The sequence below is a fragment of the Astyanax mexicanus genome, unplaced genomic scaffold (assembly GCF_023375975.1).
Source record: "Astyanax mexicanus isolate ESR-SI-001 unplaced genomic scaffold, AstMex3_surface scaffold_31, whole genome shotgun sequence".
NCBI lineage: Eukaryota > Metazoa > Chordata > Actinopteri > Characiformes > Acestrorhamphidae > Astyanax > Astyanax mexicanus.
In genome coordinates, this window is record NW_026040041.1 from 824048 (window position 1) to 843108 (window position 19061).

General features: G+C 44.3%; 43 non-coding genes across 43 annotated transcripts; 24 read left to right on the plus strand and 19 right to left on the minus strand.

Annotated features, from left to right (window-relative positions):
• The first annotated feature begins 43 nt into the window (after window positions 1-43).
• trnai-aau (transfer RNA isoleucine (anticodon AAU)) lies at window positions 44-117 on the plus strand. Its single transcript has one exon. It is a non-coding gene; the product is annotated as a tRNA-Ile (tRNA).
• Window positions 118-278: 161 nt separating this feature from the next.
• trnaa-agc (transfer RNA alanine (anticodon AGC)) lies at window positions 279-351 on the minus strand. The gene has a single exon. It is a non-coding gene; the product is annotated as a tRNA-Ala (tRNA).
• Window positions 352-618: 267 nt separating this feature from the next.
• trnad-guc (transfer RNA aspartic acid (anticodon GUC)) lies at window positions 619-690 on the plus strand. The gene has a single exon. It is a non-coding gene; the product is annotated as a tRNA-Asp (tRNA).
• An 80-nt stretch (window positions 691-770) lies between these two features.
• On the minus strand, window positions 771-842 carry trnag-ucc (transfer RNA glycine (anticodon UCC)). Its single transcript has one exon. It is a non-coding gene; the product is annotated as a tRNA-Gly (tRNA).
• Window positions 843-962: 120 nt separating this feature from the next.
• trnav-uac (transfer RNA valine (anticodon UAC)) lies at window positions 963-1035 on the plus strand. The gene has a single exon. It is a non-coding gene; the product is annotated as a tRNA-Val (tRNA).
• A 253-nt stretch (window positions 1036-1288) lies between these two features.
• On the plus strand, window positions 1289-1362 carry trnai-aau (transfer RNA isoleucine (anticodon AAU)). The gene has a single exon. It is a non-coding gene; the product is annotated as a tRNA-Ile (tRNA).
• Window positions 1363-1523: 161 nt separating this feature from the next.
• On the minus strand, window positions 1524-1596 carry trnaa-agc (transfer RNA alanine (anticodon AGC)). The gene has a single exon. It is a non-coding gene; the product is annotated as a tRNA-Ala (tRNA).
• Window positions 1597-2014: 418 nt separating this feature from the next.
• Window positions 2015-2086, minus strand: trnag-ucc (transfer RNA glycine (anticodon UCC)). The gene has a single exon. It is a non-coding gene; the product is annotated as a tRNA-Gly (tRNA).
• A 120-nt stretch (window positions 2087-2206) lies between these two features.
• On the plus strand, window positions 2207-2279 carry trnav-uac (transfer RNA valine (anticodon UAC)). Its single transcript has one exon. It is a non-coding gene; the product is annotated as a tRNA-Val (tRNA).
• Window positions 2280-2532: 253 nt separating this feature from the next.
• Window positions 2533-2606, plus strand: trnai-aau (transfer RNA isoleucine (anticodon AAU)). Its single transcript has one exon. It is a non-coding gene; the product is annotated as a tRNA-Ile (tRNA).
• Window positions 2607-2767: 161 nt separating this feature from the next.
• trnaa-agc (transfer RNA alanine (anticodon AGC)) lies at window positions 2768-2840 on the minus strand. The gene has a single exon. It is a non-coding gene; the product is annotated as a tRNA-Ala (tRNA).
• A 267-nt stretch (window positions 2841-3107) lies between these two features.
• Window positions 3108-3179, plus strand: trnad-guc (transfer RNA aspartic acid (anticodon GUC)). Its single transcript has one exon. It is a non-coding gene; the product is annotated as a tRNA-Asp (tRNA).
• Window positions 3180-3258: 79 nt separating this feature from the next.
• Window positions 3259-3330, minus strand: trnag-ucc (transfer RNA glycine (anticodon UCC)). The gene has a single exon. It is a non-coding gene; the product is annotated as a tRNA-Gly (tRNA).
• A 446-nt stretch (window positions 3331-3776) lies between these two features.
• Window positions 3777-3850, plus strand: trnai-aau (transfer RNA isoleucine (anticodon AAU)). Its single transcript has one exon. It is a non-coding gene; the product is annotated as a tRNA-Ile (tRNA).
• A 161-nt stretch (window positions 3851-4011) lies between these two features.
• trnaa-agc (transfer RNA alanine (anticodon AGC)) lies at window positions 4012-4084 on the minus strand. Its single transcript has one exon. It is a non-coding gene; the product is annotated as a tRNA-Ala (tRNA).
• Window positions 4085-4351: 267 nt separating this feature from the next.
• Window positions 4352-4423, plus strand: trnad-guc (transfer RNA aspartic acid (anticodon GUC)). The gene has a single exon. It is a non-coding gene; the product is annotated as a tRNA-Asp (tRNA).
• Window positions 4424-4502: 79 nt separating this feature from the next.
• trnag-ucc (transfer RNA glycine (anticodon UCC)) lies at window positions 4503-4574 on the minus strand. Its single transcript has one exon. It is a non-coding gene; the product is annotated as a tRNA-Gly (tRNA).
• Window positions 4575-7489: 2915 nt separating this feature from the next.
• trnad-guc (transfer RNA aspartic acid (anticodon GUC)) lies at window positions 7490-7561 on the plus strand. The gene has a single exon. It is a non-coding gene; the product is annotated as a tRNA-Asp (tRNA).
• A 79-nt stretch (window positions 7562-7640) lies between these two features.
• On the minus strand, window positions 7641-7712 carry trnag-ucc (transfer RNA glycine (anticodon UCC)). Its single transcript has one exon. It is a non-coding gene; the product is annotated as a tRNA-Gly (tRNA).
• Window positions 7713-7832: 120 nt separating this feature from the next.
• Window positions 7833-7905, plus strand: trnav-uac (transfer RNA valine (anticodon UAC)). The gene has a single exon. It is a non-coding gene; the product is annotated as a tRNA-Val (tRNA).
• An 828-nt stretch (window positions 7906-8733) lies between these two features.
• Window positions 8734-8805, plus strand: trnad-guc (transfer RNA aspartic acid (anticodon GUC)). The gene has a single exon. It is a non-coding gene; the product is annotated as a tRNA-Asp (tRNA).
• Window positions 8806-8884: 79 nt separating this feature from the next.
• Window positions 8885-8956, minus strand: trnag-ucc (transfer RNA glycine (anticodon UCC)). The gene has a single exon. It is a non-coding gene; the product is annotated as a tRNA-Gly (tRNA).
• A 446-nt stretch (window positions 8957-9402) lies between these two features.
• Window positions 9403-9476, plus strand: trnai-aau (transfer RNA isoleucine (anticodon AAU)). Its single transcript has one exon. It is a non-coding gene; the product is annotated as a tRNA-Ile (tRNA).
• Window positions 9477-9637: 161 nt separating this feature from the next.
• On the minus strand, window positions 9638-9710 carry trnaa-agc (transfer RNA alanine (anticodon AGC)). The gene has a single exon. It is a non-coding gene; the product is annotated as a tRNA-Ala (tRNA).
• A 267-nt stretch (window positions 9711-9977) lies between these two features.
• trnad-guc (transfer RNA aspartic acid (anticodon GUC)) lies at window positions 9978-10049 on the plus strand. Its single transcript has one exon. It is a non-coding gene; the product is annotated as a tRNA-Asp (tRNA).
• Window positions 10050-10128: 79 nt separating this feature from the next.
• On the minus strand, window positions 10129-10200 carry trnag-ucc (transfer RNA glycine (anticodon UCC)). The gene has a single exon. It is a non-coding gene; the product is annotated as a tRNA-Gly (tRNA).
• Window positions 10201-10646: 446 nt separating this feature from the next.
• trnai-aau (transfer RNA isoleucine (anticodon AAU)) lies at window positions 10647-10720 on the plus strand. The gene has a single exon. It is a non-coding gene; the product is annotated as a tRNA-Ile (tRNA).
• Window positions 10721-10881: 161 nt separating this feature from the next.
• On the minus strand, window positions 10882-10954 carry trnaa-agc (transfer RNA alanine (anticodon AGC)). Its single transcript has one exon. It is a non-coding gene; the product is annotated as a tRNA-Ala (tRNA).
• A 267-nt stretch (window positions 10955-11221) lies between these two features.
• trnad-guc (transfer RNA aspartic acid (anticodon GUC)) lies at window positions 11222-11293 on the plus strand. Its single transcript has one exon. It is a non-coding gene; the product is annotated as a tRNA-Asp (tRNA).
• Window positions 11294-11372: 79 nt separating this feature from the next.
• Window positions 11373-11444, minus strand: trnag-ucc (transfer RNA glycine (anticodon UCC)). The gene has a single exon. It is a non-coding gene; the product is annotated as a tRNA-Gly (tRNA).
• A 120-nt stretch (window positions 11445-11564) lies between these two features.
• On the plus strand, window positions 11565-11637 carry trnav-uac (transfer RNA valine (anticodon UAC)). The gene has a single exon. It is a non-coding gene; the product is annotated as a tRNA-Val (tRNA).
• Window positions 11638-11890: 253 nt separating this feature from the next.
• trnai-aau (transfer RNA isoleucine (anticodon AAU)) lies at window positions 11891-11964 on the plus strand. The gene has a single exon. It is a non-coding gene; the product is annotated as a tRNA-Ile (tRNA).
• Window positions 11965-12125: 161 nt separating this feature from the next.
• Window positions 12126-12198, minus strand: trnaa-agc (transfer RNA alanine (anticodon AGC)). The gene has a single exon. It is a non-coding gene; the product is annotated as a tRNA-Ala (tRNA).
• Window positions 12199-12465: 267 nt separating this feature from the next.
• On the plus strand, window positions 12466-12537 carry trnad-guc (transfer RNA aspartic acid (anticodon GUC)). The gene has a single exon. It is a non-coding gene; the product is annotated as a tRNA-Asp (tRNA).
• Window positions 12538-12616: 79 nt separating this feature from the next.
• trnag-ucc (transfer RNA glycine (anticodon UCC)) lies at window positions 12617-12688 on the minus strand. The gene has a single exon. It is a non-coding gene; the product is annotated as a tRNA-Gly (tRNA).
• Window positions 12689-13134: 446 nt separating this feature from the next.
• Window positions 13135-13208, plus strand: trnai-aau (transfer RNA isoleucine (anticodon AAU)). The gene has a single exon. It is a non-coding gene; the product is annotated as a tRNA-Ile (tRNA).
• A 161-nt stretch (window positions 13209-13369) lies between these two features.
• On the minus strand, window positions 13370-13442 carry trnaa-agc (transfer RNA alanine (anticodon AGC)). Its single transcript has one exon. It is a non-coding gene; the product is annotated as a tRNA-Ala (tRNA).
• Window positions 13443-13709: 267 nt separating this feature from the next.
• trnad-guc (transfer RNA aspartic acid (anticodon GUC)) lies at window positions 13710-13781 on the plus strand. Its single transcript has one exon. It is a non-coding gene; the product is annotated as a tRNA-Asp (tRNA).
• Window positions 13782-13860: 79 nt separating this feature from the next.
• trnag-ucc (transfer RNA glycine (anticodon UCC)) lies at window positions 13861-13932 on the minus strand. Its single transcript has one exon. It is a non-coding gene; the product is annotated as a tRNA-Gly (tRNA).
• Window positions 13933-14052: 120 nt separating this feature from the next.
• On the plus strand, window positions 14053-14125 carry trnav-uac (transfer RNA valine (anticodon UAC)). Its single transcript has one exon. It is a non-coding gene; the product is annotated as a tRNA-Val (tRNA).
• A 3561-nt stretch (window positions 14126-17686) lies between these two features.
• Window positions 17687-17759, minus strand: trnaa-agc (transfer RNA alanine (anticodon AGC)). The gene has a single exon. It is a non-coding gene; the product is annotated as a tRNA-Ala (tRNA).
• A 267-nt stretch (window positions 17760-18026) lies between these two features.
• On the plus strand, window positions 18027-18098 carry trnad-guc (transfer RNA aspartic acid (anticodon GUC)). The gene has a single exon. It is a non-coding gene; the product is annotated as a tRNA-Asp (tRNA).
• A 597-nt stretch (window positions 18099-18695) lies between these two features.
• trnai-aau (transfer RNA isoleucine (anticodon AAU)) lies at window positions 18696-18769 on the plus strand. The gene has a single exon. It is a non-coding gene; the product is annotated as a tRNA-Ile (tRNA).
• The last annotated feature ends 292 nt before the right edge of the window (window positions 18770-19061 follow it).

Consider the following 19061-nt stretch of genomic DNA (forward strand, 5'->3'; position numbering starts at 1 on the left):
GACATTCATCCGTCATGCCTGAAGGGTTCCGCTATCAACTGTGGGCCGGTTAGCTCAGTTGGTTAGAGCGTGGTGCTAATAACGCCAAGGTCGCGGGTTCGATCCCCGTACGGGCCAAAAATTCTTCTCTTTGTTTTGCTATATCATGCTTTCAGACGGTCATCTGTCAAGCAGAGGCAAATGGTGAATCAGGTAAATAACGTACACTGAAGTTATACACTCAAACTTACAGTTTTTAAAGCTGTTCTCAGTGGCATTCACACAGTCAAAACCTTCATTGGAGAATGCGGGCATCGATCCCGCTACCTCTCGCATGCTAAGCGAGCGCTCTACCATTTGAGCTAATTCCCCTTGAAGAAACAGGAGCTGTTAGCCTCTCATGACAACAGCATAACATTTAGAAGACTGAAGCATGTTGATCAGAGGTGACTCACTTCAGCAGTAGCACAGGGAGAACTATGCACAGTTTCAGGTTTCTGGGACTTCACATCACTAACAAGCTCACTCACCATGCATTCCCTAATGAAAAAGGTACAAGAACACACACACCTTCTGTGAAGATTGAGAAGGGGCCAGTATTACCTGTTGCATGTTGCAGAGATTCAGTTGCACACAGCTTCCTCGTTAGTATAGTGGACAGTATCTCCGCCTGTCACGCGGAAGACCGGGGTTCGATTCCCCGACGGGGAGAGAATATGTTTTTTCTGAACCTACGGCCGAAAAACCTGAAACGGGTTTTGGAGCAGCAAGGTGCGACGCGCTAAAGGCAATGCGTTGGCCGGGAATCGAACCCGGGTCAACTGCTTGGAAGGCAGCTATGCTCACCACTATACCACCAACGCCACAAACAAGCACACCATTGTTTTGCTGAAAGACCCTCAGTGCAAATTTTCCCCTGGGAAAGATGACCAAACTCTGTCATTTCCACTGCGGGACACATGCACGCTTGGTGGAAAATTGTGGTTTCTGTAGTGTAGTGGTCATCACGTTCGCCTTACACGCGAAAGGTCCCTGGTTCGAAACCAGGCAGAAACATGCCTTTAGTTCTTGTCTTTTGTCTGACACTATGGGCAAGCCTGTCATCACACCTCATTAGTAGATGGGAACAATCTATATTTTGTGTTAGGCCTTATTAAGACAATTGCGAGCACAGGAAGCAATCATGCCATCCCCGTGCTGTTGTTGTGCCTTCTGCGCTTGGCTTCGGATGTGGAAAAAAACAGAATAAAACAATTACACCTGGTGGACATTCATCCGTCATGCCTGAAGGGTTCCGCTTTCAACTGTGGGCCGGTTAGCTCAGTTGGTTAGAGCGTGGTGCTAATAACGCCAAGGTCGCGGGTTCGATCCCCGTACGGGCCAAAAGTTCTTCTCTTTGTTTTGCTATATCATGCTTTCAGACGGTCATCTGTCAAGCAGAGGCAAATGGTGAATCAGGTAAATAACGTACACTGAAGTTATACACTCAAACTTATAGTTTTTAAAGCTGTTCTCAGTGGCATTCACACAGTCAAAACCTTCGTTGGAGAATGCGGGCATCGATCCCGCTACCTCTCGCATGCTAAGCGAGCGCTCTACCATTTGAGCTAATTCCCCTTGAAGAAACAGGAGCTGTTAGCCTCTCATGACAACAGCATAACATTTAGAAGGCTGAAGCATGTTGATCAGAGGTGACTCACTTCAGCAGTAGCACAGGGAGAACTATGCACAGTTTCAGGTTTCTGGGACTTCACATCACTGACAAGCTCACTCACCATGCATTCCCTAATGAAAAAGGTACAAGAACACACACACCTTCTGTGAAGATTGAGAAGGGGGCAGTATTACCTGTTGCATGTTGCAGAGATTCAGCTGCACACAGCTTCCTCGTTAGTATAGTGGACAGTATCTCCGCCTGTCACGCGGAAGACCGGGGTTCTATTTCCCGACGGGGAGAGAATATGTTTTTTCTGAACCTACGGCCGAAAAACCTGAAACGGTTTTGGAGCAGCAAGGTGCGACGCGCTAAAGGCAATGCGTTGGCCGGGAATCGAACCCGGGTCAACTGCTTGGAAGGCAGCTATGCTCACCACTATACCACCAACGCCACAAACAAGCACACCATTGTTTTGCTGAAAGACCCTCAGTGCAAATTTTCCCCTGGGAAAGATGACCAAACTCTGTCAATTCCACTGCGGGACACATGCACGCTTGGTGGAAAATTGTGGTTTCTGTAGTGTAGTGGTCATCACGTTCGCCTTACACGCGAAAGGTCCCTGGTTCGAAACCAGGCAGAAACATGCCTTTAGTTCTTGTCTTTTGTCTGACACTATGGGCAAGCCTGTCATCACACCTCATTAGTAGATGGGAACAATCTATATTTTGTGTTAGGCCTTATTAAGACAATTGCGAGCACAGGAAGCAATCATGCCATCCCCGTGCTGTTGTTGTGCCTTCTGCGCTTGCCTTCGGATGTGGAAAAAAACAGAATAAAACAATTACACCTGGTGGACATTCATCCGTCATGCCTGAAGGGTTCCGCTATCAACTGTGGGCCGGTTAGCTCAGTTGGTTAGAGCGTGGTGCTAATAACGCCAAGGTCGCGGGTTCGATCCCCGTACGGGCCAAAAATTCTTCTCTTTGTTTTGCTATATCATGCTTTCAGACGGTCATCTGTCAAGCAGAGGCAAATGGTGAGTCAGGTAAATAACGTACACTGAAGTTATACACTCAAACTTATAGTTTTTAAAGCTGTTCTCAGTGGCATTCACACAGTCAAAACCTTCGTTGGAGAATGCGGGCATCGATCCCGCTACCTCTCGCATGCTAAGCGAGCGCTCTACCATTTGAGCTAATTCCCCTTGAAGAAACAGGAGCTGTTAGCCTCTCATGACAACAGCATAACATTTAGAAGGCTGAAGCATGTTGATCAGAGGTGACTCACTTCAGCAGTAGCACAGGGAGAACTATGCACAGTTTCAGGTTTCTGGGACTTCACATCACTGACAAGCTCACTCACCATGCATTCCCTAATGAAAAAGGCACAAGAACACACACACCTTCTGTGAAGATTGCGAAGGGGCCAGTATTACCTGTTGCATGTTGCAGAGATTCAGCTGCACACAGCTTCCTCGTTAGTATAGTGGACAGTATCTCCGCCTGTCACGCGGAAGACCGGGGTTCGATTCCCCGACGGGGAGAGAATATGTTTTTTCTGAACCTACGGCCGAAAAACCTGAAACGGTTTTGGAGCAGCAAGGTGCGACGCGCTAAAGGCAATGCGTTGGCCGGGAATCGAACCCGGGTCAACTGCTTGGAAGGCAGCTATGCTCACCACTATACCACCAACGCCACAAACAAGGACACCATTGTTTTGCTGAAAGACCCTCAGTGCAAATTTTCCCCTGGGAAAGATGACCAAACTCTGTCATTTCCACTGCGGGACACATGCACGCTTGGTGGAAAATTGTGGTTTCTGTAGTGTAGTGGTCATTACGTTCGCCTTACACGTGAAAGGTCCCTGGCTCGAAACCAGGCAGAAACATGCCTTTAGTTCTTGTCTTTTGTCTGACACTATGGGCAAGCCTGTCATCACACCTCATTAGTAGATGGGAACAATCTATATTTTGTGTTAGGCCTTATTAAGACAATTGCGAGCACAGGAAGCAATCATGCCATCCCCGTGCTGTTGTTGTGCCTTCTGCGCTTGGCTTCGGATGTGGAAAAAAACAGAATAAAACAAGTACACCTGGTGAACATTCATCCGTCATGCCTGAAAGGTTCCGCTTTCAACTGTGGGCCGGTTAGCTCAGTTGGTTAGAGCGTGGTGCTAATAACGCCAAGGTCGCGGGTTCGATCCCCGTACGGGCCAAAATTTCTTCTCTTTGTTTTGCTATATCATGCTTTCAGAAGGTCATCTGTCAAGCAGAGGCAAATGGTGAGTCAGGTAAATAACGTACACTGAAGTTATACACTCAAACTTACAGTTTTTAAAGCTGTTCTCAGTGGCATTCACACAGTCAAAACCTTCATTGGAGAATGCGGGCATCGATCCCGCTACCTCTCGCATGCTAAGCGAGCGCTCTACCATTTGAGCTAATTCCCCTTGAAGAAACAGGAGCTGTTAGCCTCTCATGACAACAGCATAACATTTAGAAGGCTGAAGCATGTTGATCAGAGGTGACTCACTTCAGCAGTAGCACAGGGAGAACTATGCACAGTTTCAGGTTTCTGGGACTTCACATCACTGACAAGCTCACTCACCATGCATTCCCTAATGAAAAAGGCACAAGAACACACACACCTTCTGTGAAGATTGAGAAGGGGCCAGTATTACCTGTTGCATGTTGCAGAGATTCAGCTGCACACAGCTTCCTCGTTAGTATAGTGGACAGTATCTCCGCCTGTCACGCGGAAGACCGGGGTTCGATTCCCCGACGGGGAGAGAATATGTTTTTTCTGAACCTACGGCCGAAAAACCTGAAACTGTTTTGGAGCAGCAAGGTGCGACGCGCTAAAGGCAATGCGTTGGCCGGGAATCGAACCCGGGTCAACTGCTTGGAAGGCAGCTATGCTCACCACTATACCACCAACGCCACAAACAAGCACACCATTGTTTTGCTGAAAGACCCTCAGTGCAAATTTTCCCCTGGGAAAGATGACCAAACTCTGTCATTTCCACTGCGGGACACATGCACGCTTGGTGGAAAATTGTGGTTTCTGTAGTGTAGTGGTCATCACGTTCGCCTTACATGTGAAAGGTCCCTGGTTCGAAACCAGGCAGAAACATGCCTTTAGTTCTTGTCTTTTGTCTGACACTATGGGCAAGCCTGTCATCACACCTCATTAGTAGATGGGAACAATCTATATTTTGTGTTAGGCCTTATTAAGACAATTGCGAGCACAGGAAGCAATCATGCCATCCCCGTGCTGTTGTGCCTTCTGCGCTTGGCTTCGGATGTGGAAAAAAACAGAATAAAACAATTACACCTGGTGGACATTCATCCGTCATGCCTGAAGGGTTCCGCTTTCAACTGAGGGCCGGTTAGCTCAGGTGGTTAGAGCGTGGTGCTAATAACGCCAAGGTGGCGGGTTCGATCCCCGTACGGGCCAAAAATTCTTCTCTTTGTTTTGCTATATCATGCTTTCAGACGGTCATCTGTCAAGCAGAGGCAAATGGTGAATCAGGTAAATAACGTACACTGAAGTTATACACTCAAACTTATAGTTTTTAAAGCTGTTCTCAGTGGCATTCACACAGTCAAAACCTTCGTTGGAGAATGCGGGCATCGATCCCGCTACCTCTCGCATGCTAAGCGAGCGCTCTACCATTTGCTCTTAAGCTGGGGAACAATAGTCTGCTTTGCCGTGGGAAGAAGAAAAAATGGAGGGAAGAAGGGGGAAGAAGGGAAAAGGAAAGAAAGCGAGAAAAAGAAAAGTTAACCATCGAGCAAAAACTGAAAAATGAAATGGTTCTGCCTCTTTTAAAGAACTGCAGTGTTTATTTCGTTGAATATGTTTCTTTTTATATTATTATTGTCATTTTCTGAGCTAAAGGGAAGATCGGGGCAGATACAAAGGTCGCGAGTTCAAATCCCGGTGTGCTATCAAAGAACAGCAGCTTAGATTTTAAATGTACCTAAAATCTACTGAAATTTAGAGGCATTTAAACACGTTTTTCTATACACTAATCTTAATTTACTGTTAATCTCTAAATTATGTGAAAAAAAATACATTTTATGTACTATAAAAGGCTTATCACAAATTGTTACATAGTATAATATGTATACCACAGTGTTCTATATATTATAACAGGTTTACCAAAATATTTTACATAGTATAAAATGTATACCACAATATTGTAGATACCAGAATATTTTATATACTATTAAAGGTATACCACAATATTTTATACAGTATTAAAGTTATATCACAATATTTTATATAGGATAACAGGTTTACCACTATATTTTATATAGTATAACAAGTGTACCACTATATTTTATATAGTATAACAGATGCCACAATATTTTATATAGTATTAAAGGTATACCACACAATTTTATATAGTATTAAAGGTATATCTCAATATTTTATATAGTATGACAGGTATACCAGCATTTATTTTACATAGTAAAACAGGTATACCACAATATTTTACAAAGTATAACACGTGTACCTTTATATTTTATATACTATAACAGATGCCACAATATTTATATAGTAAAAAAGATGCCACAATATTTTATATAGTATAACAGAGGCCACAATATTTTATATAGTATAACAGGTGTACCACTATATTTTATACAGTATAACAGAGGCCACAATATTTTATATAGTATAACAGGTGTACCACTATATTTTATATAGTATAACAGATACCACAATATTTTATATAGTATAACAGATGCCACAATATTTTATATAGTATTAAAGGTATATCTCAATATTTTATATAGTATGACAGGTATACCAGCATTTATTTTACATAGTAAAACAGGTATACCACAATATTTTACAAAGTATAACACGTGTACCACTATATTTTATATACTATAACAGATGGCACAATAATTTAATATAGTATAACAGGTGTACCACTATATTTTATATAGTATAACAGATACCATAATATTTTATATAGTGTAACAGGTGTACCACTATATTTTATATAGTATAACAGGTGAACCACTATATTTTATATAGTATAACAGAGGCCACAATATTTTATATAGTATAACAGACGCCACAATATTTAATATACTTGAAGGTGGTTTTTATAATATGTTTTTTTTTACTAACCAGACTTAAATTATGAATTGAATTTCAAAGGAATTCGTTTGAATTCACACTCAAAATCAAAGAGTGTAATTTTTTAAAGAGTGTATCTCTTTAAGCCACGCTTTAAGGTGGCGAGGATTTTGATTGGTCAGAAATGGAAGGCCCGCGGTGGAGAAACATTTAATTGGTTAAAAATGGACAGAGCATCGGGCAAGCGCTGCGATTTGATTGGCAAGAAATGGAGACACGCCAGGGGTTTTGATTGGTAAGAAATGGAGACACGCCAGGGGTTTTGATTGGTAAGAAATGGACGGGATAACCGAGGAGTAGATTTCATTGGTAAGAAATGGACGCTGTGCCGTGAGCTGATTGGAGAGAAATGGAAGTGGCGTTGGAAGAAGAGTGACACGATTGGCGTGCTGAAAGCCGGCGCTTGTGTTCCAGGTAGAGCTAATTCCCCTTGAAGAAACAGGAGCTGTTAGCCTCTCATGACAACAGCATAACATTTAGAAGGCTGAAGCATGTTGATCAGAGGTGACTCACTTCAGCAGTAGCACAGGGAGAACTATGCACAGTTTCAGGTTTCTGGGACTTCACATCACTGACAAGCTCACTCACCATGCATTCCCTAATGAAAAAGGCACAAGAACACACACACCTTCTGTGAAGATTGAGAAGGGGCCAGTATTACCTGTTGCATGTTGTAGAGATTCAGCTGCACACAGCTTCCTCGTTAGTATAGTGGACAGTATCTCCGCCTGTCACGCGGAAGACCGGGGTTCGATTCCCCGACGGGGAGAGAATATGTTTTTTCTGAACCTACGGCCGAAAAACCTGAAACGGTTTTGGAGCAGCAAGGTGCGACGCGCTAAAGGCAATGCGTTGGCCGGGAATCGAACCCGGGTCAACTGCTTGGAAGGCAGCTATGCTCACCACTATACCACCAACGCCACAAACAAGCACACCATTGTTTTGCTGAAAGACCCTCAGTGCAAATTTTCCCCTGGGAAAGATGACCAAACTCTGTCATTTCCACTGCGGGACACATGCACGCTTGGTGGAAAATTGTGGTTTCTGTAGTGTAGTGGTCATCACGTTCGCCTTACACGCGAAAGGTCCCTGGTTCGAAACCAGGCAGAAACATGCCTTTAGTTCTTGTCTTTTGTCTGACACTATGGGCAAGCCTGTCATCACACCTCATTAGTAGATGGGAACAATCTATATTTTGTGTTAGGCCTTATTAAGACAATTGCGAGCACAGGAAGCAATCATGCCATCCCCGTGCTGTTGTTGTGCCTTCTGCGCTTGCCTTCGGATGTGGAAAAAAACAGAATAAAACAATTACACCTGGTGGACATTCATCCGTCATGCCTGAAGGGTTCCGCTATCAACAGTGGGCCGGTTAGCTCAGTTGGTTAGAGCGTGGTGCTAATAACGCCAAGGTCGCGGGTTTGATCCCCGTACGGGCCAAAAGTTCTTCTCTTTGTTTTGCTATATCATGCTTTCAGACGGTCATCTGTCAAGCAGAGGCAAATGGTGAATCAGGTAAATAACGTACACTGAAGTTATACACTCAAACTTATAGTTTTTAAAGCTGTTCTCAGTGGCATTCACACAGTCAAAACCTTCGTTGGAGAATGCGGGCATCGGTCCCGCTACCTCTCGCATGCTAAGCGAGCGCTCTACCATTTGAGCTAATTCCCCTTGAAGAAACAGGAGCTGTTAGCCTCTCATGACAACAGCATAACATTTAGAAGGCTGAAGCATGTTGATCAGAGGTGACTCACTTCAGCAGTAGCACAGGGAGAACTATGCACAGTTTCAGGTTTCTGGGACTTCACATCACTGACAAGCTCACTCACCATGCATTCCCTAATGAAAAAGGCACAAGAACACACACACCTTCTGTGAAGATTGAGAAGGGGCCAGTATTACCTGTTGCATGTTGCAGAGATTCAGCTGCACACAGCTTCCTCGTTAGTATAGTGGACAGTATCTCCGCCTGTCACGCGGAAGACCGGGGTTCGATTCCCCGACGGGGAGAGAATATGTTTTTTCTGAACCTAGGGCCGAAAAACCTGAAACGGTTTTGGAGCAGCAAGGTGCGACGCGCTAAAGGCAATGCGTTGGCCGGGAATCGAACCCGGGTCAACTGCTTGGAAGGCAGCTATGCTCACCACTATACCACCAACGCCACAAACAAGGACACCATTGTTTTGCTGAAAGACCCTCAGTGCAAATTTTCCCCTGGGAAAGATGACCAAACTCTGTCATTTCCACTGCGGGACACATGCACGCTTGGTGGAAAATTGTGGTTTCTGTAGTATAGTGGTCATTACGTTCGCCTTACACGCAAAAGGTCCCTGGCTCGAAACCAGGCAGAAACATGCCTTTAGTTCTTGTCTTTTGTCTGACACTATGGGCAAGCCTGTCATCACACCTCATTAGTAGATGGGAACAATCTATATTTTGTGTTAGGCCTTATTAAGACAATTGCGAGCACAGGAAGCAATCATGCCATCCCCGTGCTGTTGTTGTGCCTTCTGCGCTTGGCTTCGGATGTGGAAAAAAACAGAATAAAACAATTACACCTGGTGGACATTCATCCGTCATGCCTGAAGGGTTCTGCTTTCAACTGTGGGCCGGTTAGCTCAGTTGGTTAGAGCGTGGTGCTAATAACGCCAAGGTCGCGGGTTCGATCCCCGTACGGGCCAAAAATTCTTCTCTTTGTTTTGCTATATCATGCTTTCAGACGGTCATCTGTCAAGCAGAGGCAAATGGTGAATCAGGTAAATAACGTACACTGAAGTTATACACTCAAACTTATAGTTTTTAAAGCTGTTCTCAGTGGCATTCACACAGTCAAAACCTTCGTTGGAGAATGCGGGCATCGATCCCGCTACCTCTCGCATGCTAAGCGAGCGCTCTACCATTTGAGCTAATTCCCCTTGAAGAAACAGGAGCTGTTAGCCTCTCATGACAACAGCATAACATTTAGAAGGCTGAAGCATGTTGATCAGAGGTGACTCACTTCAGCAGTAGCACAGGGAGAACTATGCACAGTTTCAGGTTTCTGGGACTTCACATCACTGACAAGCTCACTCACCATGCATTCCCTAATGAAAAAGGCACAAGAACACACACACCTTCTGTGAAGATTGAGAAGGGGCCAGTATTACCTGTTGCATGTTGCAGAGATTCAGCTGCACACAGCTTCCTCGTTAGTATAGTGGACAGTATCTCCGCCTGTCACGCGGAAGACCGGGGTTCGATTCCCCGACGGGGAGAGAATATGTTTTTTCTGAACCTAGGGCCGAAAAACCTGAAACGGTTTTGGAGCAGCAAGGTGCGACGCTCTAAAGGCAATGCGTTGGCCGGGAATCGAACCCGGGTCAACTGCTTGGAAGGCAGCTATGCTCACCACTATACCACCAACGCCACAAACAAGGGCACCATTGTTTTGCTGAAAGACCCTCAGTGCAAATTTTCCCCTGGGAAAGATGACCAAACTCTGTCATTTCCACTGCGGGACACATGCACGCTTGGTGGAAAATTGTGGTTTCTGTAGTGTAGTGGTCATTACGTTCGCCTTACACGCGAAAGGTCCCTGGCTCGAAACCAGGCAGAAACATGCCTTTAGTTCTTGTCTTTTGTCTGACACTATGGGCAAGCCTGTCATCACACCTCATTAGTAGATGGGAACAATCTATATTTTGTGTTAGGCCTTATTAAGACAATTGCGAGCACAGGAAGCAATCATGCCATCCCCGTGCTGTTGTTGTGCCTTCTGCGCTTGCCTTCGGATGTGGAAAAAAACAGAATAAAACAATTACACCTGGTGGACATTCATCCGTCATGCCTGAAGGGTTCCGCTATCAACTGTGGGCCGGTTAGCTCAGTTGGTTAGAGCGTGGTGCTAATAACGCCAAGGTCGCGGGTTCGATCCCCGTACGGGCCAAAAATTCTTCTCTTTGTTTTGCTATATCATGCTTTCAGACGGTCATCTGTCAAGCAGAGGCAAATGGTGAATCAGGTAAATAACGTACACTGAAGTTATACACTCAAACTTATAGTTTTTAAAGCTGTTCTCAGTGGCATTCACACAGTCAAAACCTTCGTTGGAGAATGCGGGCATCGATCCCGCTACCTCTCGCATGCTAAGCGAGCGCTCTACCATTTGAGCTAATTCCCCTTGAAGAAACAGGAGCTGTTAGCCTCTCATGACAACAGCATAACATTTAGAAGGCTGAAGCATGTTGATCAGAGGTGACTCACTTCAGCAGTAGCACAGGGAGAACTATGCACAGTTTCAGGTTTCTGGGACTTCACATCACTGACAAGCTCACTCGCCATGCATTCCCTAATGAAAAAGGTACAAGAACACACACACCTTCTGTGAAGATTGAGAAGGGGCCAGTATTACCTGTTGCATGTTGCAGAGATTCAGTTGCACACAGCTTCCTCGTTAGTATAGTGGACAGTATCTCCGCCTGTCACGCGGAAGACCGGGGTTCGATTCCCCGACGGGGAGAGAATATGTTTTTTCTGAACCTACGGCCGAAAAACCTGAAACGGTTTTGGAGCAGCAAGGTGCGACGCGCTAAAGGCAATGCGTTGGCCGGGAATCGAACCCGGGTCAACTGCTTGGAAGGCAGCTATGCTCACCACTATACCACCAACGCCACAAACAAGCACACCATTGTTTTGCTGAAAGACCCTCAGTGCAAATTTTCCCCTGGGAAAGATGACCAAACTCTGTCATTTCCACTGCGGGACACATGCACGCTTGGTGGAAAATTGTGGTTTCTGTAGTGTAGTGGTCATCACGTTCGCCTTACACGCGAAAGGTCCCTGGTTCGAAACCAGGCAGAAACATGCCTTTAGTTCTTGTCTTTTGTCTGACACTATGGGCAAGCCTGTCATCACACCTCATTAGTAGATGGGAACAATCTATATTTTGTGTTAGGCCTTATTAAGACAATTGCGAGCACAGGAAGCAATCATGCCATCCCCGTGCTGTTGTTGTGCCTTCTGCACTTGGCTTCGGATGTGGAAAAAAACAGAATAAAACAATTACACCTGGTGGACATTCATCCGTCATGCCTGAAGGGTTCTGCTTTCAACTGTGGGCCGGTTAGCTCAGTTGGTTAGAGCGTGGTGCTAATAACGCCAAGGTCGCGGGTTCGATCCCCGTACGGGCCAAAAATTCTTCTCTTTGTTTTGCTATATCATGCTTTCAGACGGTCATCTGTCAAGCAGAGGCAAATGGTGAATCAGGTAAATAACGTACACTGAAGTTATACACTCAAACTTATAGTTTTTAAAGCTGTTCTCAGTGGCATTCACACAGTCAAAACCTTCGTTGGAGAATGCGGGCATCGATCCCGCTACCTCTCGCATGCTAAGCGAGCGCTCTACCATTTGAGCTAATTCCCCTTGAAGAAACAGGAGCTGTTAGCCTCTCATGACAACAGCATAACATTTAGAAGGCTGAAGCATGTTGATCAGAGGTGACTCACTTCAGCAGTAGCACAGTGAGAACTATGCACAGTTTCAGGTTTCTGGGACTTCACATCACTGACAAGCTCACTCACCATGCATTCCCTAATGAAAAAGGCACAAGAACACACACACCTTCTGTGAAGATTGAGAAGGGGCCAGTATTACCTGTTGCATGTTGCAGAGATTCAGCTGCACACAGCTTCCTCGTTAGTATAGTGGACAGTATCTCCGCCTGTCACGCGGAAGACCGGGGTTCGATTCCCCGACGGGGAGAGAATATGTTTTTTCTGGACCTAGGGCCGAAAAACCTGCAACGGTTTTGGAGCAGCAAGGTGCGACGCGCTAAAGGCAATGCGTTGGCCGGGAATCGAACCCGGGTCAACTGCTTGGAAGGCAGCTATGCTCACCACTATACCACCAACGCCACAAACAAGCACACCATTGTTTTGCTGAAAGACCCTCAGTGCAAATTTTCCCCTGGGAAAGATGACCAAACTCTGTCATTTCCACTGCGGGACACATGCACGCTTGGTGGAAAATTGTGGTTTCTGTAGTGTAGTGGTCATTACGTTCGCCTTACACGCGAAAGGTCCCTGGCTCGAAACCAGGCAGAAACATGCCTTTAGTTCTTGTCTTTTGTCTGACACTATGGGCAAGCCTGTCATCACACCTCATTAGTAGATGGGAACAATCTATATTTTGTGTTAGGCCTTATTAAGACAATTGCGAGCACAGGAAGCAATCATGCCATCCCCGTGCTGTTGTTGTGCCTTCTGCGCTTGGCTTCGGATGTGGAAAAAAACAGAATAAAACAATTACACCTGGTGGACATTCATCCGTCATGCCTGAAGGGTTCCGCTTTCAACTGTGGGCCGGTTAGCTCAGTTGGTTAGAGCGTGGTGCTAATAACGCCAAGGTCGCGGGTTCGATCCCCGTACGGGCCAAAAATTCTTCTCTTTGTTTTGCTATATCATGCTTTCAGACGGTCATCTGTCAAGCAGAGGCAAATGGTGAGTCAGGTAAATAACGTACACTGAAGTTATACACTCAAACTTACAGTTTTTAAAGCTGTTCTCAGTGGCATTCACACAGTCAAAACCTTCATTGGAGAATGCGGGCATCGATCCCGCTACCTCTCGCATGCTAAGCGAGCGCTCTACCATTTGAGCTAATTCCCCTTGAAGAAACAGGAGCTGTTAGCCTCTCATGACAACAGCATAACATTTAGAAGGCTGAAGCATGTTGATCAGAGGTGACTCACTTCAGCAGTAGCACAGGGAGAACTATGCACAGTTTCAGGTTTCTGGGACTTCACATCACTGACAAGCTCACTCACCATGCATTCCCTAATGAAAAAGGCACAAGAACACACACACCTTCTGTGAAGATTGAGAAGGGGCCAGTATTACCTGTTGGATGTTGCAGAGATTCAGCTGCACACAGCTTCCTCGTTAGTATAGTGGACAGTATCTCCGCCTGTCACGCGGAAGACCGGGGTTCGATTCCCCGACGGGGAGAGAATATGTTTTTTCTGAACCTACGGCCGAAAAACCTGAAAAGGTTTTGGATCAGCAAGGTGCGACGTGCTAAAGGCAATGCGTTGGCCGGGAATCGAACCCGGGTCAACTGCTTGGAAGGCAGCTATGCTCACCACTATACCACCAACGCCACAAACAAGCACACCATTGTTTTGCTGAAAGACCCTCAGTGCAAATTTTCCCCTGGGAAAGATGACCAAACTCTGTCATTTCCACTGCGGGACACATGCACGCTTGGTGGAAAATTGTGGTTTCTGTAGTGTAGTGGTCATCACGTTCGCCTTACACGCGAAAGGTCCCTGGTTCGAAACCAGGCAGAAACATGCCTTTAGTTCTTGTCTTTTGTCTGACACTATGGGCAAGCCTGTCATCACACCTCATTAGTAGATGGGAACAATCTATATTTTGTGTTAGGCCTTATTACAGTTTTTCTCCATTGGTTTGGCTCATTTCTTGAAACTGAGATGACATTCTCAAAATAACATGGACAAATTCCCAAACTAACTTGCAGTTTCTCATAACAGAATGGCATTTCTCATTGCTTTCATCACATTTCAAATGCTTTGTACATGTCTCAAGCACTTAGTACATCTTTGCAAATGGTTTTGTACAAGTAGCCTACACTTAACACAATCATCCTACATTTAGTACATTTTCCAAAAGAATGCATCTTGTTGATCTATCTTAATTGGTTAGTTCTCAGTGTAATGGTTGTTCTCTTCAAAACATGTCAGCACAATTTCATCATATAAGTCATCATCTGCAGAATAGTCTGCTCAATTCTCAAAATGAATTAAGAAATTGTAATACAATACAGAACACATATTTTGGAACATTTCATAAATTCATTACAATCAGGTGAGTAGGTAACAGGTGAAAGCAGGTTTTGACGAAAATGAGTGGCCCACATTACTGGTGACCAATCCATCAGTTTGTTGTCTATTATTTTGAATGCTGGCATTGCTCTATATACAGTGGATATAAAAAGTCTACACACCCCTGTTCAAATGCCAGGTTTTTGTGTTGTAAAAAAATTAAAGCAAGACAAATAATTTCATAAATTTTTTCACATTTAATGTGACCTATAACCTGTACAATGCAATTGAAAAACAAACAAATCTTTACAGCGAAAAAATATAAAACAAAAAACTTAAAATCACCTGGTTAAATACATATAACTAATACTTTGTTGCAACATCTTTTGCATTTATTACAGCACTCAGTCTTTTTGGGTAGGAACCTATCAGTGTGACACATCTTGATGTGGCAAAATTTGCCCACTCTTCTTTGCATAACTGCTCAAAATCTGACAAAATGTGAGGGCATCTTCTGTGCCCAGCCCTCTTCAGATTACCCCACAGATGTTCAATGGGATTCAGGTCTGGATTCAGGCTGGGCCATTCCAAAGCCTTAATCTTATACCGCTGAAGCCATTCTTTTGTTGATTTAGATGTGTCCTTTGTGTCATTGTTGTGCTGAAAGATGAAGTTCCTTTTCATCTTCAGTTTTCTACCAGAGGCCGAAGGTTTTTGCCAATACTGACTGGTATTTGGAACTGTTCAAAATTCCGTCCACCCTGAATAAAGCCCCAGTTCCAGCTGAAGAAAAACAGCCCCAAAGTATTATGCTGCCACCACCATGCTTCACTGTAGGTATGCTGTTCTTTTGGTGACGAGCAGTGTTGCTTTTGCGCCTAATATACCTTTTGGAATTATGTCCAAAACGTTTAACCTTGGTTTCATTAAACCATAACACATTTTCCCACATGCGTTTGGTAGATATCAGATGATTTTTTGGAAAATTAAGTAGAGCTTAGATGTTTTCTGGATGTTTGTTTTGCACAGACATATGAAGAAGTCGGCAGATTGTTGTCACATGTACTACACAGCCAGTACTTGCCAGAAATTCTTGCAGCTCCTTCAGTGCTGCTGTCGGCCTCTTGGCAGCCTCCTTGACCAATTTTCTTCTTGTCTTATCATCAATTTTTGTCAAATGTCTTGTTCTTGGTAATGTCTTGTTGTGCCATGTTTTCTCCACTTGATGATGACAGTCTTCAAAGTGTTCCATGGTATATTTAATGACTTTTGTAGCCTTCACCTGACTGATATCTATGAATAATGAGATACCTCTGATGCTCTGGCATCTCTTTGTGGACCATGGCTTGTGCTGAAAGATGTGGCTACAAAAATATCAGGACAAGCCTACTAGAACAGTTAAACTTTATTTGGAGTTGATCAGAGGCACTTTAATTGTTGACAGGTGTGTGCTGACTCCAATTTAAAGTGAGTTCGAAGGTTATTGGTTAAATTTGAACACAGCAACACCCCTAGTTATAAAAGGGTGTGCACACTTATGCAACCTCAATATCTCAGTTGTTTATTTTTACTTCACCTCCCTGAAAGATTTCTGTTTGTTTTTCAATTGCATTGTACAGGTTATAGGTCACATTATAGGTAGAAATTATTTGTCTTATTGTAATTTTTTTTACATCACAAAAACCTACCATTTGAACAGGGGTGTGTAGACTTTTTCTATCCACTGTATACATCTTGGCCTGGTGCTAGTTCTTTGATGCTAGTCCTGTGATTATATAACGATGATATAGTCCTGTGATGATATAATGATTATATAGTCCTGTGGCGATCAGTGTAGAGGATGGCTCAGGCATTCTTCCCACAGTGCATTGCTAAAGAACATATCAGATGCAATGTTGATGAGAATTTATGGCCAAACAGACTGCAGCGGATGGATGGCCAGGAAGGTGATGGAGAGAGGGGAGTGACACAGAGTAGTCAGAATGTTACTGTATTGCATTTGTGATGCTTGACTATTTTTTTACCTACTGTAATGTATTTTGTTTTGTTTTTGCAGGTTTTTGTAATTTGTATACATAGTATATTTGATACATTTTCCTTAGTATTTTCTTTTCTTTCTACCTACAGTAATGTGTAAAAATGTACTTGTAAATTAAAATAGTTACAATTTCCTCAGCAGAAAGAGTGCAGTGTGTGTGGTGTGAACATTGTATTCCTTTAGCTAGACCTCTGCCATAAAGACAAAACATCTAAGCATTTTGACTTGCAGTACTTACACAATGCCAAAGGGACAATGCATTTTGGGGGCACTGATGATTTGTGTGAGAAAGGAAATCAGTTTTGACACGTGGGTAAACTGTTTTTGGAGCGATATGAGCAGTGATGAGGATCCATGTAGTTTTGCTGCACCGTCCAGTTTATTTTGACAGATGGACAAAATTAATGAAAATGTGCCAAAGCAATTGAGAAGGATCTATGCCATTTTTATGGTACTGACTATTTATATGGGAGAAAGACTTCATTTTGAAGCAAGAATGAACGTTTTGGGAGACATATGACATTTTGCTGGTTATCTGAAGTGTTGTGAAGAACTGTAAGTCTGTTTGGCCAATTTACCTTTTAGTTATAGGAATGTCATCTCAGTTTCAAGAAATGAGCCAAACCAATTGAGAAAAACTGTAAGACAATTGCGAGCACAGGAAGCAATCATGCCATCCCCGTGCTGTTGTTGTGCCTTCTGCGCTTGGCTTCGGATGTGGAAAAAAACAGAATAAAACAATTACACCTGGTGGACATTCATCCGTCATGCCTGAAGGGTTCTGCTTTCAACTGTGGGCCGGTTAGCTCAGTTGGTTAGAGCGTGGTGCTAATAACGCCAAGGTCGTGGGTTCGATCCCCGTACGGGCCAAAAATTCTTCTCTTTGTTTTGCTATATCATGCTTTCAGACGGTCATCTGTCAAGCAGAGGCAAATGGTGAATCAGGTAAATAACGTACACTGAAGTTATACACTCAAACTTATAGTTTTTAAAGCTGTTCTCAGTGGCATTCACACAGTCAAAACCTTCGTTGGAGAATGCGGGCATCGATCCCGCTACCTCTCGCATGCTAAGCGAGCGCTCTACCATTTGAGCTAATTCCCCTTGAAGAAACAGGAGCTGTTAGCCTCTCATGACAACAGCATAACATTTAGAAGGCTGAAGCATGTTGATCAGAGGTGACTCACTTCAGCAGTAGCACAGGGAGAACTATGCACAGTTTCAGGTTTCTGGGACTTCACATCACTGACAAGCTCACTCACCATGCATTCCCTAATGAAAAAGGCACAAGAACACACACACCTTCTGTGAAGATTGAGAAGGGGCCAGTATTACCTGTTGCATGTTGCAGAGATTCAGCTGCACACAGCTTCCTCGTTAGTATAGTGGACAGTATCTCCGCCTGTCACGCGGAAGACCGGGGTTCGATTCCCCGACGGGGAGAGAATATGTTTTTTCTGAACCTAGGGCCGAAAAACCTGAAACGGTTTTGGAGCAGCAAGGTGCGACGCGCTAAAGGCAATGCGTTGGCCGGGAATCGAACGCGGGTCAACTGCTTGGAAGGCAGCTATGCTCACCACTATACCACCAACGCCACAAACAAGGGCACCATTGTTTTGCTGAAAGACCCTCAGTGCAAATTTTCCCCTGGGAAAGATGACCAAACTCTGTCATTTCCACTGCGGGACACATGCACGCTTGGTGGAAAATTGTGGTTTCTGTAGTGTAGTGGTCATTACGTTCGCCTTACACGCGAAAGGTCCCTGGCTCGAAACCAGGCAGAAACATGCCTTTAGTTCTTGTCTTTTGTCTGACACTATGGGCAAGCCTGTCATCACACCTCATTAGTAGATGGGAACAATCTATATTTTGTGTTAGGCCTTATTAAGACAATTGCGAGCACAGGAAGCAATCATGCCATCCCCGTGCTGTTGTTGTGCCTTCTGCGCTTGGCTTCGGATGTGGAAAAAAACAGAATAAAACAATTACACCTGGTGGACATTCATCCGTCATGCCTGAAGGGTTCTGCTTTCAGCTGTGGGCCGGTTAGCTCAGTTGGTTAGAGCGTGGTGCTAATAACGCCAAGGTCGCGGGTTCGATCCCCGTACGGGCCAAAAATTCTTCTCTTTGTTTTGCTATATCATGCTTTCAGACGGTCATCTGTCAAGCAGAGGCAAATGGTGAATCAGGTAAATAACGTACACTGAAGTTATACACTCAAACTTATAGTTTTTAAAGCTGTTCTCAGTGGCATTCACACAGTCAAAACCTTCGTTGGAGAATGCGGGCACCGATCCCGCTACCTCTCGCATGCTAAGCGAGCGCTCTACCATTTGAGCTAATTCCCCTTGAAGAAACAGGAGCTGTTAGCCTCTCATGACAACAGCATAACATTTAGAAGGCTGA